Source organism: Miniopterus schreibersii, assembly GCF_964146895.1.
Source record: "Miniopterus schreibersii genome assembly, chromosome: 5".
Taxonomy (NCBI): domain Eukaryota; kingdom Metazoa; phylum Chordata; class Mammalia; order Chiroptera; family Miniopteridae; genus Miniopterus; species Miniopterus schreibersii.
In genome coordinates this window covers 24,511,182-24,530,315 of record NC_138106.1, presented here as the reverse complement: position 1 = coordinate 24,530,315, position 19,134 = coordinate 24,511,182, and the positions used below count along the sequence as shown (strand labels likewise).

Sequence of the window (19,134 nt, the reverse complement as noted above, 5' to 3'; positions counted from 1 at the left end):
CTCAACACTAAGGTGAGGAGGGATGAGGGGGATACAATGTTACCTGTTCAGAGGCTGCTTTTGTCCATGTGAAAAACTGATGGCGTTTGAAAGACAGTTGATGCATTGTGGGTAAAAGGAGAAACATAAATGAGCCACACAGAAGTGAGAAGCAGTGGTCTTAGTTGGTGACTGGATGTTACATGTGAAGGAAGAGTCAGAGAGAAAGTGGAGATTTTTAGATCTGTTGTCTGCCTGAGTCAATGGTTATGCCCTTACTGGATTGGGTAACTGGAAAGGACGCAGGCTATAGAAAAAATATTAATCAATTTAGAGTAGCTGAATTTCAACAAAAAATACTTAGAGAGAATGGAATGATATTAGGCAGGAGAGGAGAGACTACTTTGACTTGTACATTAGATGCATAAATTTTTTTGTTTGTTTTTGAAAAATCTGAGTAGTATTACTCAGACTTGATATAATAAAATAGCTTCTCCATCATTCTCTTTCTTTGTCTCACTCTTTATGGTCTCTGAACATGTTCTCTTTAAACCAGGCAGCTCAGATAGAAACTTTATTTGAGCACATGTGTCAATTTTCCAAAGCAAAAAGATCCTGGTAAAAGATGGGTCCTCAGAATAGCATTGGGAAGACCTGATTATCTGTTTTTTGATATGAAATCAATAGTGTAACTAATTTTAGTTCCAAATAGGAACAGAAGCAGCAAGAAAGTTAGGGAATAAGGAAAGAGGCAGTTGGCAAATTGGGCAATGTATCATTCCTCCATCATTTTATGATTCGGCATATAAACACAATGAATTATAAGAAAAATAGTTAGGGGCAAATATCACACTTGAAGAGTCTATATAAGGAAAAGAGCCATAGAAGATGAGCTACTACAAGCAGAAACCTGTGTATCTGCCCTTATAGTGCTATTCTCAACCTCTGGACCTCAGAGGGACTTTCTTCCTCCATTTCAAAAAGCAAGTCATACGTGCCATGATAATAAATTTGCTGTGATATTACTAAAACAGTTTTCAGCATATGAGTGCATCCCTTCATTGGGACAGAAAGCTGGAGAACCAGGAACTTCTTTTCTTACTACTTTTCAAACTAAAAGAATCATACCAATAATCAAATCAGCTTGTTTTTAATAACTAGCATTTCACTATTAATTTATGCAAAAAACAATAACAGAAGCAATGAGAATTGATATTTGCTACTTTAGAAACATTTCTTCTCAAAGTGTCTAGACTAGATCATCCAGAAGTGATATATTTTGATCAATTATGTTTTAAATTTTCTTCCATTTGTGATACGTTGACTCTGATTGTTCTTTCTTTTTTCTTTTTTGTAAACACAAAGAGACCCAGTGAATGTTAGAAAAAATGGTGAAAATCATGGAGCAACAAGATTATATTTTTCCCCTCTATGAGTTATATATTTTAAGAGTGATTATAAAAATGTGGCCCATATGACCTTGCTTATAGATTGATACCACCTGCTTACCTGAGGATTTCTGTTCCATGGCCTAATGCACACTTGCAGATGAATGCTGGAGTTGTATAACATGACATACTCCTACCTGAGCCTACTCTTCAACTGCCCTTCTGTTCCCAGAAACATTTATTTATTCAGAATTAGAAATAACTGGGAATAACATCAAAAGAAGAGAACTCTGTTACTTATAATTATTCATCATCCTAACCTCTCTAGAATTCTTTTATTTTTTGCAGAAGCATAATAAATCCCCCAGGATCATATGTCAAATGGAAGAAAAATTTCTACCTATGGAGCACAGAAATAATCATTTTATTTTTAGAAGAAGAAACATGAAGTAATTTTGTTCAAACTCTTTCAAAAGTTTTATAGCTCGGCTGGGCATGGCTCAGTGGTTGAGCATCAACCTATGATCCAGGAGATCGCAGTTCTATTCCTGGTCAGGGCACATGCCCGGGTTGGGGGCCAGATCCCCAGTCAGGACTGTGCAGGAGGCAGCCGATCAGTGACTCTCTCATCATTGATGTTTCTCTCTCTCGCCCTCTCCCTTCTTCTCTCTGAAATCAATGAAGATATATTAAAAAAAATTCTTTTATAGATGACTTCTTACAGTGTTGACCTATTATCATGGCAAAACCCCATACCCATTTCATTAGAAGTCATGAGGTTTGTTTTGATTTTTGGTGTAAAGTAAAATAAATGTCAAAGTGTAAATAAGAGTGACTTTTTCAAGAGTTTGTGCTGAGTGACATCAAAGGAACTTTTATTAGATGGAAAATCACTTCATCTTCCTGAGTCCTGGCTTAGGGCTAGATATCTAACCAAAGACAATGAGTTACTTGTTGGGCATATGGAGCTTAGAAAGTGATTAGTAGAGGAATGGAAAACCTACAAAGCATTGCTTCCCAATACATTTAGGATTTCACATCAGGTTCCAAAGTAGAGAACTGATTTTATATATATATTTATATATATATTTAATTTAAATATATATTTAAATTAAATTTGTTGGGGTGACATTGGTTAATATGATCATATAGCTTTCAGGTGTGGGTTTCTGTTACAAGATCTGCATATTGTACTGTGTGCCCAACACCCAAAGTCAAGTCATCTTCCATCATCATATATTAGGCCCCCTTCGCCACCAACCCCTCACCCGCTTTCCTTTGGCAACAAGTGGAGAACTGGGTCTTGAATTCAACCCATGGAAAATGGGATCAGAGACTTAACTTCCTCCCAGGAGGCAGCAGTAAGTACTAGAGAGTTGGACATAAGTTGAAATGCCAGATCCCTGACTTAGTAGCTGAGTAAGATTGCACATTTTCAAAAACATTACCTGTTATTAATTTTATGTGAAGATGGGAATTATTCTACCAACAATACATGGTAGGGTAGCATAAGAAAATAACATAAAGAAAGCACCTGGCACATGGCAATTTCTACATAAATATTCATTTCCCTGGCTCTGTTAAACCACACCTGTTATTTGGAGAAATGTATTGCCAAGTATGTATTTTTGTTCTTTTTTTAACACTCTTTTTGAACCAACACAAAGGATCATATTTTCAAATCTGGTTCACATGAATAAAAAAATGTGTCTGTTTTTAATCTTAAAGGCAGTTGGGAGGGACAGACAAAATTGGGAGGTGTGAACATTGAACACCACTCCCTAAGCTCTTCCTGTGCAGCACATCTGTTCTCTGGCCAAGACTACGCATGATCTCTAAGTGAGAGGTTAGCCCCTCACCGAGTAGAAGGATTTTAGTTCTTTCCATTTCACACCACAGCTTATGTAACACTGTCTATAGAGCTTCATAAACCATTAGATTTGGGGTATATTAACTACGAGCAATCTTAAGCCACAGGCATACTACAGAGAACATTCAATAGAGATCTTCCTCTTAGTAAATATTATTATTCTGTTACCTAGAGATCCATCATAAAATTGTTGACAAAAGTATTAGATGAGATGCTCTGCCAGTTTCTCTTTCCCCCAGAAGTATCCTGCTGGGGAAGGGAAAGAATGGATCACAAGTGCTTTAACTCCTTCACTGTATCTTCTTTAACAAAAGCTTTAAATGGTGACTGGCATATAGACATGTCAGCTTCCTCCTATTTGCCTCACTGCATCTTCATGTACATTTCTAATAAACTGATACTTGTGAAATAATGGGAAAGCATTGGACAAGCATCCAGGGACAGACATACTTGTGCTTGTACTGACCTTGTCCATGTTACTAAATAGCTACGAGAATTTTTGCGGATTACATAAAATGCAAATAGTGGAGTCTAAATATTTCTGAGTCATTGTTTATCTGATAAACTGGGATTATTCTTTTTCGGTGTGTTCAGAAGGATTTGGAGAGTTAAATATGAGTAATGTATACAAAGAATAGGAAATATAGAAGTATATATTATGCAAAAATAAGCTCACTGCTTGATTTTCAGAGGGAGGTGTGCTTAATAAAAATTTACTTTTTTCTATAATGAAACAAAATTACATGGTTCTTTACATATACACCATGCTCACTGTAAAGTATTTAAGTAGTTATAAAGATATATAAAAGAAAGTACAAATATTTCTTAATTCTACCTTCAGAAATAGCCATAGTTGAAATCTACAGTATGCCTTTCTAGACTACCCTCTTTACGTACATGCGGTCTCTCAGTCTTTCTCTGTATACTTTTCTAAATGTATATAAGTATGATGATATTATCATTACAAATTTCCAGCTTTCTTTTTTCCTCCTAAATAATACTTTGTAGTCATTTTTCCATGGCAATATAAATTGATCTACAATTGCACTGCAAAACAAACACTAAAGTTAATTTTGTAAAAGTGAAAATTCCCTTTGTATTTCTTTTGGTTAGTGAAAACAGGAATAATATAGCTCTTTCATAAAAGTATAGTGGAATAATGGGAAATTTCTAAAGTGGGTTGGGGGATACATGTATATTTTTTTCTTTACAGCAGCCTGAATCATGACGCCGCTTTGCTAAATGACTTTCTAATCTTTCCCATTTCCAGTTTGCTCCTCAATTCCTTGCATCCATCATCCACTCCATGGGTCTACTGAATATACCAATGACCATTGCATTACTAGATTTTCATAATGTTTATCATAACTACTTGCTCACTTAGGTTATGACAGTGATAAACATCCTCTTGTGCTTCTTTCTTGCCCTCTGTGCCCCTGCATCATTCTAGTTATAACTTTCCTTTCTTTAAAAAAAAAAAAAAAATTGAGCAATGGGATGACTTTGGTTAATAAAATTTTATGGGTCTCAGGTGTTCAATTTTATAATAAATCATCTGTATATTATATTGTGTGTTCACCACCCGAAGCCAAGTCTCCTTCAGTCACCATTTTTCCCTTCTTGACCCTCTTTTACCTCCCCCACCCCGTTTTCACTCTGCTAATCACCATGCTGTCTATTAGTGCTTTTTTTTTGTTTTTGTTTTTGTCTTTCAATCCCTTCACCTTTTTCACCCTTTTCTTCCTTTTCTTTGGAATCCTTCGAAGCCCCTCTTCTCCCCTCTACTGGCCCAAATTCAAATCAATTCCCAAGCTCTGTCATTCTTTATGCCTTTGCTCTCAGAGCTCCTTTGTTTTCTCATGTAGCCCTAATTCTTCTCTATTCTAAATATTGCCTTTAATAATGACCTCTATTTAAATATTACTCTTAATTTGTTGATTTTTGTCTGGGATCTCTTACTTAGATATACTGATGATTTCTCAGTTATAACATATCCCCAAATAATTCCATCTTTAGATGTTCATATGCAGGTCTCTAGACCTTTTGTCATAATCTGTGGGGGCTTGGGATAAACTACACTTATTTTTAAAATAAACTTTAAAATTTAGAACAGTTTTAGACTTACAGAATTATTGCAAAGAGAGTACAAAGAGTTCTTCAATATTCCATACCCAATTTACCCTATTATTGACATATTTTAATATAGTAAATTTGTCACAATTAATGAACAAATATTGATACATTATTATTAACTAAATCCTATACTTTAATAAGATTTTCTTAGTTTTCTCCAATGCCATTTTTCTATTTGAGCATCTTATCTAGAATGTTACTTTACATTTATAAATTATGTCTCCTCAGCTCATCTTGGTTGTCACAGTCTCTTAGATGTTCTTTATTTTTGATGACCTTGACAATTTTGAGGATTACTAATTGTAATTTGTAGAATATTTTTCAATTGTAACGAAGACCACGGAGATGAAGTGCCATTGTCATCACATCAAATCAAGGGTGCATACTGTCAATATTACTATTGATATTAACCTTAATCTCCTGACTGGGGTAGCATTTGCTAGTTTCTCTACTGTAAAGTTATTTTTTCCCCTTCCTCTCATATTGTAATTTTTGGAAGAAAGTCTTTATGCATAGCCCACATTTAAAGTTGTGAATTATGTTCCCCCTCTTTACGGATGGAGTGTCTGCATAAATTATTTGTAATTTTCCTGCTTTGGAGATTTAAAGTGCTTTTGTTGTCGATGAGAATAAGTTTCAGCTATGCCTGACTTACATGCAAACATATCAACATTTAAAAAATTAACTTATATTACTAAAGTTCTGCAATGACAAAAGAAGTGTCAATTAAAGACAAATATCCTGCTGTGATTATGACATAAGTTACCAAAAAGCAGTATCATTTTTTACAGCTGCAGGAGGAAATTCAGATAAAGATAATCACTGAGTTTTTATGGGCACCATGCTTTACTCTGTGATGATGCCAAATTTAAACACATATAGAGCTACTTGTTTTTAAGCAGTAACACTTGGGAGTTTGGACCAGAGAAAGGAATAATTAAGTAATATCAGCACAATTTTCTTTAAAGTTCTATCTACATAAAATTTATTTACATGTTATTAGTGAGCAGGTGGTCTCTGGAGAAATAAATACCATGTGTATCATAGCCTAACGTTATATGGATCGTCAAAGTCTATTGTTCCAATCATACCTCCTGCTTCAGAAAGGAATATCTAAGAAAACATATGACTCTTTTTTTTAAAAAAATTTTTTCAGCAGCCACCTCACTCTCCTGGCCCTGATTTTTGTGTGTGTGTTTTTAATTGTTAACAAGATTACAGATGTCCTCCATTTTCCCCTCCTTTGCCCCCCTCTACCCAGCCACCACCTCACCCCAGGCCTTCCCCACACTATTATCTGTGTCCATAGGTTATGCATATATGCATATATGTTCTTTGGTTAATCTCTTCCTGCCCCCCTCCCCTCCCTGAGATCTGTCAGTCTGTTCCATGCATCCATGCCTATGGACCAATTTTGTTCATCAGTTTATTTTGTTCATTAGCTTCCACGTATAAGCGAGATCATGTGATATTTGTCTTTCTCTGACTGATTTATTTCACTTAACACAATAATCTCCAGGTCCATCCAAAGGGTAAAGATCCTTTATTTTATTTTATTTTTACCACCACATAGTATTCCATGGTGTGAATGTCCCACAGCTTTTTTATCCACTCATCTACTGATGGACACTTGGGCTGTTTCCAGATCTTAGCTATTGTAAATTATGCTGCTATTAACATAAGGGTGCATATATTCTTTCTGATTGGTATTTCAGATTTTAGCTATTGTGAGTAACCCTTCTATGAACTCTGCTTGATTCAGACTGGGTTTTCTATGGATTATACCATCTGGATTGCACCAAAATGTCATGTAGGCCATTTCAGGATAACTATTCTGTATTTAAAATATATACCCAACATTAAAAAATGTAGTTTGTGAGGTAGGTGTGGGTCAGTGTAGGGGGTATAGGCACAGAAAACTTGTACTCAACTCTATTGGTTTCTCTACAAGATGATACACAACAGGCTCCTCTCAAACACACAAATCTTTTCTCAAAAATATTTTGTTTTTAAGAGAGAATAACAATTTCATCACTATAACAAAACAAAGAATTACAACATCTGCTTTATAGTGAAGCAGAATAGAAATTTTCCTTAGCCACATTGAGCTATAAGTTAGCATCATTTTTTATAATTACTGTCAGGATTGCACTGTATAGTACAAATGGCTGTTTATATTTATGCATTTAGTTATATAGTCATATAATTATGATATTATTCCATAGTATCAATCTCAACTAAAATTTTATATCATATAAACAATTGAGTTAAAGAATAGTTGGGCTAGCATTTTGTGTAGTTAACTAGACAAGATAAAGTTTCCTAACTAAAACAATAAAAATTCTGTTAAGTCCTGGAGGCAAAATTGGTAAAAAAATACCTTTCTAGGATGCTGTCTTCAGCAGTCTTATTTCTGTGCTGAAGTACCGAAAGGAATTGGAGTTAATCTACTGGGAAATAGGAAACCAATGAAAGGCTTTAAGAATGTGAGTAACATGGACACATTATTTTAGAAATAAAATGACTTTAGTAGTGTTGTGGTAGTTGAAGAAAAAAAAAAGCCTGGAGACAATTTTAGGAGTGAGAAATGATGAAAGCACTAGAGAAGTAGGGAAGTGCATAGTTTTATACAGTATAAATCTTAGTTCCTTAGGCCAATAATACTCTCTACTCTGTTGTAATCTTAGCCTTTATTCACTCTTCTCTCATTCATTCATTCATTCATTCATTCATTCAACAAAGAATGTCTATTATACGCAGGATTCTGTACAAGCCACTGGGGATGTGACGCAGGGAAAATAGGTAAAAATTCCTTTCATTATAGTTCTTACATGCCAAGTGGGAAGAGAGAGAAAAGAAACTTAGTAAGTAATATAGAAATTATGTCAAAGGTGATACGTTTTGCCTGGCCGGGCGTGGCTCAGCGGCTGAGCATCGACCTAGGATCCAGGCGATCAGGGTTCGATTCCCGGTCAGGGCACATGCCCGGGCTGCGGGCTGCAGCCAATCAATGACTCTCATCACTGATGTTTCTATATCTCTCTCTATCTCCTTTCCTCTCTCTGAAATCAATAAAGATATATTTAAAAAAAAAAAAAAAAGGTGATACATTTTATGAAGAAATAAATATCAAGGAAGAGAATTGCTGAGGAACAGTAAGGAGTTCTCTTTGGCTGGAATGGAGTGGGCATCAGTGAATTAGGTGATATACATAATAGGGAAATCAGAAAATGTAAGGCCTCGTAGACCTTTGTAAAAATTTTGCCTTTTATTCTGAGTGAAATAAGAAACATTTAAATATTTTTAAGCAGAGGAATAACATGATTTAGCATAAATTTTGAAAGGATTGGGGAGAGAGCTGAGACACCACATAGGAACTATTTGGATAATACTGGAAAAAGATGCCTTAGACTTGGATGGAAGCCATAAAGAAACACAGTTTTTGGAATATAAAATAAATAGTTTATATATAGGTTTTGATAGTTTGAATGTGGAGTTTGAAAGAAAGAGAATAATAAAGAATTACTGCACTACTTTTTGCCTGAGCAACTGGAAAGATGACATTTATTGGGATTTAAAAAAACCACTGCAGAAGGTCTGGATAAAATAAAATTTTTTAAAGGAGTCTTTTTCTGGACTTGTTGACATTGAGATATCTAGACTTTTATGTAAATATAATGAGACTCTTGGATATAGTGCTACAAACTGTGAGATTAGACAAAATCATCAGGAGTGTAAGCATAGAGAGACAAGGTAATACACACACACACACACACACACACACACACATATATATACCAATATAATATTTATAAGCTTGGTCCATGGACCAGGCTCTGGGTATTTTGCCATCTAGAAGTCAAGGAGATGATAATGAATCAGAAAAGACACTAAGAAGAATTAGACAGTGAGAGAGAAGAAAATGAGACGGAAATTGAGAACATGAAGGCATTAACTTTGTCCTTAATGACAAACTATAGGGTATGATAATTCTAGTGAGAAGCTAAGTGGAGATAGTTTATTAAAAGAGAAGATAGCAGCCAGCTGAGAAGCCATCATCCTTAAATATACTCTACATGAATATTAGAATCACTATAAATTATAAGAACTAAGTAACATGAACCAACTGTGATGCTGGAGCTAAAAATATTCATAGATGTGACCCAGGGTGTGCAACAAGGAGAGGCTGTAGTCGTAGCATGAAAACGTGTTAAATTAAAGGTTTTTGTTTGTTCTAGAAGAAGACCTGCAAGCAGCAGTGAGAAGCCAGAATTATTTCTATCTCATCTCTAAACAGTCTGAATGATGAGGGGAACAAATTGGCAAACACTCGAGAGGGTCCTGGGGAAGCAGTTCCTCCAGGGGAGAGCCAGTTTTTATTAGATCAAGAATTCGAAGAGAATGTCCAGAGACACTGATGAGAATATAAGGTGTTTGTTTGTGAATTCCAAAGAAGTGGAAAAGTTCAGGAGATGGCATGTGGGAGCAAAAAGTCAGCAAAGAGGACTTCTAGAAATGTGTTGAGGTAAGAGTCTGGGTAGTAAAAATTTCATTGGCTGACATAAACAGAGATAGAAACACTTCATCTTCTAATATTCTGAAATAATCCTCACTTGAAATGTATTCTTGCCATTTTGTACCTAGACAAATACCATTTGTGTCTCCCATCCCCTCCGTGAAATATTTGTTGGCTCCAATTTACATAACTGTCCCCTTTTCTTTGTAGAACCCACATAATTAACTCCACCCTTCTGGTTATTAACTCCACCCACTTGTTTATTCACTCATTCAAAAGCCTTACAGAGTATTTACTGCGTGCCCAGCACTGCATAAAGAAGTAGTGAATAAGTCTTATTTCCTGTAGTCAGCATGAGCGACTGGGTCTGTTCATATATTCTTTTCATTTATATTGTCCATTTCCAAATAGCAAAGGCCATATTTTGCAATTTTGCTATATCCCATTTAGTCCCTGTATAGTTCAGTCCCACATAACTACTAAGTGTTCTGTGAATGTTATGAAAAGATTGAACGAATAGTTTTGATCTCTCTTGATCTGAAGATATCGCAAACATAGCATGCTTAGATTAAGAATATGACCGTATGTTTAGATAGAAATGTCTTCGAAAATTTACAAATCAGCTTTTCATAACCCATCAGTATTTTTAAATTATTTTAGTGCTAATAAGAAAAAATGTTTTATATTCTATGTCTTTTTATTAATTTTTAAATGGTGTTTGCCATCTTGAATAAAAGGCCTCAGGAAAATGATAATAGAGGCACTAGAATAAATTTAAAAAGCTCTTGATTCAGGAAAATGTTTGAGTAGGAAAAAAACTGAGTTAGGAAAACAATGACACTATTAAAGAACAATGAAATGTAATTGAAAAGATTATTGGATTAATTTTTATATTCATGTTTACTAAATTCTTCTTAAACAATTAATTGATGAACCCATCCTTCAGAGGAAGCTAAATAGCAATATCTTGAAAAATCTGAAATCTTAAAATTTGAGTGCAAGCTCAAATTCTGATATTTTCTTAATCACGAAGATGAGGAAAAAGGAAGTTGGGCAGAGCCACAGTCCTTATAAATATAATGTGAACCAAACGTCATCTAACCTGTTGGTCAATTCTCTTGAAATTGTTTTCTTTTTCAGCAGAATTAGTGAGACAAATAAGGAATGGAATGTCTTCAGAATTTATGGATATCTTAGCTTTTCCTTCACTATTAACTCACTCACAGACCTACATCAAAGAATGATGACAATAGAAGACGAGCTTCTATCAGTAATCAAAGAGGAGGGAAGAAAGAGACAATGGAGATGGTGAGTCACAGCTGGGTTGTAAATCCGATTTTTAAGTATATTTATTATTTCCTCAAGAGGATACAGGAGAATATTCAGGGAACAGCTCAGGAAGCACCATCCAAATTCTCAAAACTAAAGGTTTGTGTTAGAACCACTGTTTAGATCCCTCAAAGTCAGCCAACTTATCATTTCCCTGACAAGAACTGTAAAGACAGACCAGAAATATGTGACCAGAAGACAAATAGGATCAGATATACTGAATGAGGAAATTCAGTTCACAGGCAATGAGAATAAATGAGATTGACAGTCCTATCTGGAACATACAGCGTATGGTTACTCTCCAGTAATCCACAAAAATGTTGTAACAGCACAGCACTAGTATTAATAACTTGCATTTTTTCATTTGCTTGAAATGTAAAGTGCTTTGATATAAATTATCATATCTAAGACCATATTTTTCCTGTGATGTAGGCAAGAATATATTTTCAAAGAAGGAAACTGATACTCCCAACTGTGAAAAGATTTCTCAAGGGCATTCAGTCACTAAATGGCAAAGCTGGGACTTGAACCAAAGGACCCAGCCCTTTCTCCTGTGCCACATCTGTTAAGAGCCATCACAACCTAGGGCCTGACTCAGGCTGCTCATCTGTTTATAGACTTCATAAAATACAGAATCCATTTTACCATAATCATGCCCTCTCAAATTCAGTAAATTCTTTAAAAGCAAATCAATCTTAAGTAAATGTACAATTAATAATCTGTAACTTGTAATCCTGTTTCTTAAAGTTTTTAAAAGAATTAATAGCACCTATGTATATTTTATATATTTGTTTTATAGCTACTAACTGCTGAATAGACATATCAAGAAGACATAACTGAACATTTTAACATAAGTAGTGTATCCAGGAAAACATATTTTAAACACAAAACAACTGGTCCAACAAACTTATTTTCATAAGTAATATAAAAATAAGATGAATAAAATTTTTACACATTTTTAAAGATGCAGCTCTCAGTTATATGCCTGACTATTGACTGTTTTTAAAAGTTACTTCACAGAATGTTGTAGGGTTGAAAATGATGAAACATTTTGAAAAGCATATATTTGCCCTATAAGTAATAGGTATTGCAATTACAATTAATATTTCTCTTGAAGCTCATTTGATGTCCTTCAAAAAATGATGAGACTGGTGGCCAATCAGAATCAGTGACTATCGTCTATTGATCTCAATGTTTAACATCTCCCCCCCTCCCCAATTATTTAAACCCACGACAGGCAACTTCTTAGTGCCCGGGCAGTGTTATATCAATATGAGTGACTTTGTGACCCATGGTTTGTGTGTGAAAGAAGCAACCAAGGTATTTATAAAAGTTTACTGAAAACCTCCCAAAGCAACTGGTATGAAAACCTTTAAAATGTTAGAAGAGTTCAGGGAACCAAAGTTGGTATTTTTATGGAATGTTTAAAGCAAGACATAAATATTTTAGTGAACTGAGCTGCTCAGTCATCTGAAGTTTATGACTTGGTTCAAAACCATTTATCTAGTCAGAAGCTCAATCTAAACTGTAGTTTAATATTTCTGTTATACAATTGCAGCTAAGAAGTATTACTGATTTTCTGTTTGAAGAGTTCTGTATCGCTAATATAGTTAAAGAACGTGAACATTGCTGGAGGTGATTAATAAAACCAATAGAAACCAATAAAACCAATATAAACGTGCATTTTACTGAAGAATAATCATTTACTTTTCAGCAACCTCAGAATCACATGCTTATAGGTATTTTTTCCCCATGACCAAAATAAGGACCTTTACTGAAACCCCATGAAACAAAGAAAGAAGGTAATAAATATTAATAGAGCTGTTTACATGGTTCTGCGGCTGAATTTATGCTTGCAATAATACAGGTACACTCTCCAAATTGCTAGCAAGGGGAAGGAATGGGCTTTATTAATGTCTACGATTTCAAAGTGCTGCTCCAGATTTTACTCAGGAAATTATTGCTCAAAATCAGTGGAATGTATAAGGCCGTTTTCCTTTAGTTTCTGTCCTGCACCTTATTTCTGTTACTCTTTTATTTTGAAAATTCAAGGTTAAGCAACTAGCTTCTTCATGGCATAACACAATAAACATGAAATTACATTAAAAAGTGAAGTTTTGGCTAAAGTATTAGGTAATGCTAAGGTATCTATGTGAATACGCTACCATTACAGGGAAGAATCCTTTAAAATGAAGTTATCTTCTTCATGTCCTACAAGACAGTTAAATGTGCATTTTACTAGAATGAGCCTTCTTGAGGATAATGGGCACTGCCGTATCACAAGGGCCTCAAACAGTGCCAGGTAAAAAGTAGGTGCTTTAGAAAAACTTTTGAATGAATTATTGAATAATCATGATAAGTTGACTACAACTTAGTTTTAAAAATACAAAAGAATAAGACTGTGAAATTCACTTTACATTTTCACCAAAATACTGTGCCAGCACCAAACTCAACATGTCTAAAACCAAACTTATACTGTTTTCTTCTGCAACAGCCTTATTACTCTTCATTCCCTCTTCTGATGAATAATACCATATATTGCCTATCATTCTGGATTAAAATCTCTGTCATATACTACTCCATATCATTTTAGCCTCTTTAAAGGCCAAAGCCTGGCCCGTCTACTCTAAATATTTTCAAATTAGCCATGAAGTCCCCAATCACATTTGCCACTATTCTGACTTGTGTATTTAGGATATTTTGTTCTAACAAGTGTAAGAGGTTTTTATGTGCTCTCCTTGCCTTCAATTTCTGTTCTTTTAAAATCACTCTGAGATGATAGGAATTGTGATTTGTATCCGTTTGTACTAGGTTATGCTGAATATATAAAGACAAAGAAACAAACAAGGTCATGCAAAGTAAAGATAGGAGTTTATATTTCCTGTGCATGTAAGGAGTCCCAAATCAGGCTGTAGACCATCATGATTACAAACGAGGTTCCTTCTATTTTGCTGCTTTACTAACCTTCATGAGCCACATTATAGTCTAAGGTTGTTGAGTGAGCTACACCCAATATTATTACATTCAAGTCAGCAGGCTGTTAGAAGGGAAAGATGAGTGCACCCCTTGGAAGAATATTTTCCATAATATTTCTGATTGATATCATTGGCCAGAACACAGGTATGTGGTTACAACTTACTCCACAGAGGCTGGAAAATGTAGTATGTCCAGGAGAAAATGCTTGCAATCTCTGCCAAACCAAATGATTAGAACACGCCTATACTGTTTATGTTAATATTCTCATTTTCTTGATGAAACAAACATCCTTGGAGAGGTTAAATAATTCTACAACTTTATTATCCTCAGTTAGTATTTGCTTCACTGCTTTCTGCTCCTTTATGCCTCCCCTTGCACTTCCATTCTGCTCCTTTCTGGCAGGGCCTTGCATTTAAGCTTTTCAGATGGTCAACGAAAGCTTGGTGAATGGATACATCATTGGCCACATGTAAGGGGGAGAGTTTAATTGTGTCTTAGAACCTAATAGTTCTAGTCTAGCATCAGGAAATAACTAGTTTTTACCAAGAATATTTCTTCACTCGTACATCATTATCATGAAAGGAACACATTTAATATTCCAAATCTCTCAGCTGCGAATCAGAAAGCAAAAAAATTTAAAATACAAGAGCATGACAAGGAAGAAAGGGGTTGTAGCATAAAACTTATTTTTACTTATAATTTCCAACCAAATGTTACTTATCCAACCTTCTTTCTTTTTGTTTGATCAACTGCATATTTTGAGCTTTTAAGAAAGAGAAAAATATTGCTAGATATGTGAAGGGTATTGTAGTATTAAAAAAAAATCTCATAATTCAGATACATTAGTTACCTGAAATAATCAGAATGCAAGTACTCCTGTTGACCGCTGATTATTGTACTGTTGAAAACTTGGGAGAAAGGATATTCAGTTGTGGTAAAAGTCATACAAATAAACTACATATAGTGAGTATTTTTCAGTTTCTTGTGCTGTCTATCCCCTGTTAAAGTATGTGTTAGCCTCATTTTTTTTTCTTGTGTTAATGTGTAGAAATCTCTGTTTCAAGAACCTTTTTACCCCAAATTACTTCTTTCTCAGCCCATGCTCTAGGTGCTGCTGAATGCCACTTTGCTCATTGAAAAGAAAGCATTTTTATTTTCTTTACTAATTAAATAACCACTTTCCTTGTCTAGGAGTGGCGCTTTACTAACTTACAGCCATATTTTTTCATATAAAGGAGACAGATAATTGGTAACACTTAAGGACACAGGTAATTAAACAGCATGGTTGAATGCTCAAGTTGCTTAATTTGCTAGAAATCATTAACGTATAGCACTGCTTTAATTGATTATATTTTAACATTTTTAAATTGTGGGAGAGTAATTGTTTCTGGATTTTTGTAATTATTTATTTCCCTCTGTATTTGACTTTATATTTAATTGGCAGCAGAATAGTTTGTTCCTTGTAATCAGATAACCAATTTACATTTGTGTACTCAGTTTATTAACTCAGTCTATTAATTTGCTCAACAAATATATTTATTGGTGAGGGAAGGCTTCTATCTTAGTTTGCAACTATCTTTTGCAAGACACCATTTTAGGCTTAGAAAATAAAGAAGACAAATTTCCTGTCCATATCTGGAGTGTTGGGAAAAGACATAGGAATGATTAAGTACGTACAAAATGGAAAGTAGAATAAAAGGGATTTTGATAAACTGCTAGGAGAACACAGAGAAGTAACAAACTTTCCCTGATAGTTTCTAAAGCATTTCATCAAACAGAAAAACTTTGATTTGGCATTGAAGTTGAGTAAATGTAGTCAGATGGAAGATTTGATTCTAGCGTTTTATTCAGAAAGCATGTACAGGTGAGCCCGTGATGCATTTAATACTTAGGAGAGAGGTCAAATGTGGCCAGAAGGCAGGGTATGTGACAGTAGAAAAGACTTAATCAAGACTGGAGAATAACTCACTTTGTATCATATTTCGTGATCCTTACCAGCCATCAAAATAACCAATTGCTTAAATATCACAAAGGCCGCCGCCCAATGCTGTTACTGTTGTGGGAAATGCCCTAATCCATTGTCTTCCCCAGGCCTGCAATGGCTTTTCCACAGCCATGTTGTCCTCATTTGCCTCTCCTCTGGCTGTCACTGTAACTAATGCCCAAATCCCGCCTCTGGGTTCCAAGTCCCTGATCCCAGATTTGGAATTACATTTCTCCCTTAATTAATTGAGCTCTTTTGAACAACGACGGAGGGTCTGGCCCCTCAGTATTTGGAGAAATTCCCTAAAATTAGATTAAGTCTTTCCACTTTACAATTCTTTGTAGCAGAACATGAATATATGACTTGAAGTGAATTTGCCTGAGGTATTAAAATCAAAATTACTTTTTCAAATAGACTCAAATAAGTGTCCCTAAATAGGACATGTCCTCTTGATCTCAAATGTGTTTCTTGAATTTTCATACTTCTATTCTCACAGTCTCCAACTGGTACCTATCTTGCTTTCTCCAAACTTTGTGTGTGTGTGTGTGCGCACGCATGCTATATTCATACAGAAAGAAGCAAACTTTTAATAGTATTTCTCTGTGTGGCACCATTTAGTAGGCTCACTTACAGCTCTTTTACCTGTTCTTCTAATGATGTTTTTCTTGGGAGGTAGAGTGGCATAATTTCAAATCAAATAGAACTGGGCTTCAATATTAACCCTGGCATGCACTTGCTTTGCAATTTTGTGCAAGTCACTTAGCTCTCTGATCCTCAATTTCCTCACCTGTGAAGTAGAGATTTTACCTTGCAGTGCTTTTGCGAGGAGTTAAGCATAGAACTCTTAGTACAGTGCTGGCCATCTGTAGACACACAAGAGTGCAGCTCTTATGAGTATTACTTTATGCCCCCTGTTCTACTTTCAAGTGATCTATTGATGTCTTAATGTTTTTCATCGATAATGTCTTTACTATCTTAATTTAACTGAAATTTAGCTTTTCCTGTATATCAGCCAGGGTTCTGACAGAAAAATGAAAACTACACTGGACATTTCAACAAAGAACTTTGATAGATGGAACTATAGGAACATAGGTATGGAAGGTTGAAAGAGTAAAAAGGGAATATTGGAGTAATAATAGCAGGAAGCAGTTGTTACTCCCAGGGAACAGATAGGATTACTCTGAAACAGGAATCTTGAGTGAAAAGCCCAATGAAGCTAGAACTCAGTCAAACTGGAGGAAGGGTGCTGCCAACTGCTGCTGCTTTATGTCAGAGGATATGAAATGAGGCTGGTTCTGAGAAAAGAAGTGAAGTGTCGCCATTGTCACATTTCCCTCTGGTGTCATCCACTGTCGGAACCCGACCAAGAGCTAGCAGTCCAAAGAGAAATGTTTTTGACAGAGTCTCAGCTGCAGCCTAACAAAGCACAAACAACATGGGTTGATTTATAGCTGATAAACACTAGGTGAATGACCAGTATGGTCAAATGTATGCCTACTGAATATCCATAAACACCCTTCTACATATATCTGAATTTCAATGTAACTGCAATTATGGCACTAACCTCCTGCCTAAGAAGATGTGTCTCCTTTTAAAGGGAGACACAAAGTCTCAAAGGGCATGAATTCCAATGGGATTGCTAAAATATAATAAGATGGGTCCTGAATCACCATAACCTCATATGCAGCCTGTATTAGAGAAGACTAAACATTTATATACCAGAGGGGATTTCTTTGAAGGGAATTTGTAGAAGTTGAGTTTGCCCTGCAGAATGATGCACTGCTTTTCTTGCATCCAGACCCATGTGAAATGGAGCTCAGACAGAAAATGTTTTTCTTCTGAACTTCCAGTTTAGACCCCCTCCTTATTACTGTCAGTAGAAGACTAGAGAATTTATGGATGACCTTAGCATGTGTACTTTAGCATGAGTTCCTGTACCTGTGTCTTGCAGGCTGTTTGAAAGAGTCCTGCAATGGCAGCCTGACAAGAGAGGTCAGCAGTGGGAGAAACCCACGCTTCCCTTCCATGGGTTGCAGTGATATTTTCCTAAGGACTGAATGAATGTGATGGAGAGCCCCTAGAAGACTCTACCAGATAGATAGATAGATGATAGATAGATAGATAGATGATAGATAGATATAGATAGATAGATGATAGATAGATGATAGATAGATGATAGATAGATAGATAGATAGATAGATAGATAGATAGATAGATAGATGATAGATAGATAGATAGATGATAGATAGGTAGATATAGATAGATAGATCATAATAGACATAGATAGATAAAAGGATGTCTGTCAATAATTCATATGCAACATATGAAATCTATTTTTCAGTCATTAGGAGATATTAAGATTCTATTTCAGGCAACTTGGCATATGAAATAATCTGGAAAAAACTTCACAAAAAACAAACAAAAAGGCTTCCCCTGTAAAATACATGGGAAGCCTGGAGAAAATATCACCAACATCCTTTAACCACAGAGTTGAGTTTGTAGGGAAGTAAGGGAGACTGGAACCCCTAAAGGTATAAATTAAAATACAAGCTGCAGCTCCCAGTAGGGTGTATCTTGATTCCAGGAACCTTGTCATGGATGGAATAATATTTAAGTAGAATTCCCCAGATATGATGATCAACTGGTATCAAGAATGAGTTTAAGGATTAAAAAATGATGGAATAAAGAAGTAAAATTTCCAACCTGACAAAGCAGAGAGAGATCATTTGGAAGGCAGGAAAATAAAAGAATTTCAGTCCTAGACAGAATTTGATGTCTTGGTGAAACATCGTGGTCTGGTGCTTGGGAGCATCAGAACAGAAGATCAGAATTTGCAAGTTACTAGTAGACATACAGATGACTGAAGCCATTTGGGGAGGATGATATCTCTACAGAAGAATGAAATACATGGGGGATCTGGTATTGAAGCCACAAGAGAAGGACCACTAGTCATGAGCCA

General features: G+C 35.4%; 1 protein-coding gene across 1 annotated transcript in view; it reads left to right on the top strand.

Moving 5' to 3' along the window:
* ZBBX (zinc finger B-box domain containing) overlaps nt 1-19,134 on the top strand; it is a 205,120-nt gene that overhangs the window by 153,770 nt on the left and 32,216 nt on the right. The window contains exons 23-24 of the transcript XR_013998853.1: nt 9,609-9,895; nt 11,027-11,194. The gene's annotated coding sequence lies outside the window, so the exon portion shown is untranslated. The remainder of the gene's footprint in view (nt 1-9,608; nt 9,896-11,026; nt 11,195-19,134) is intronic.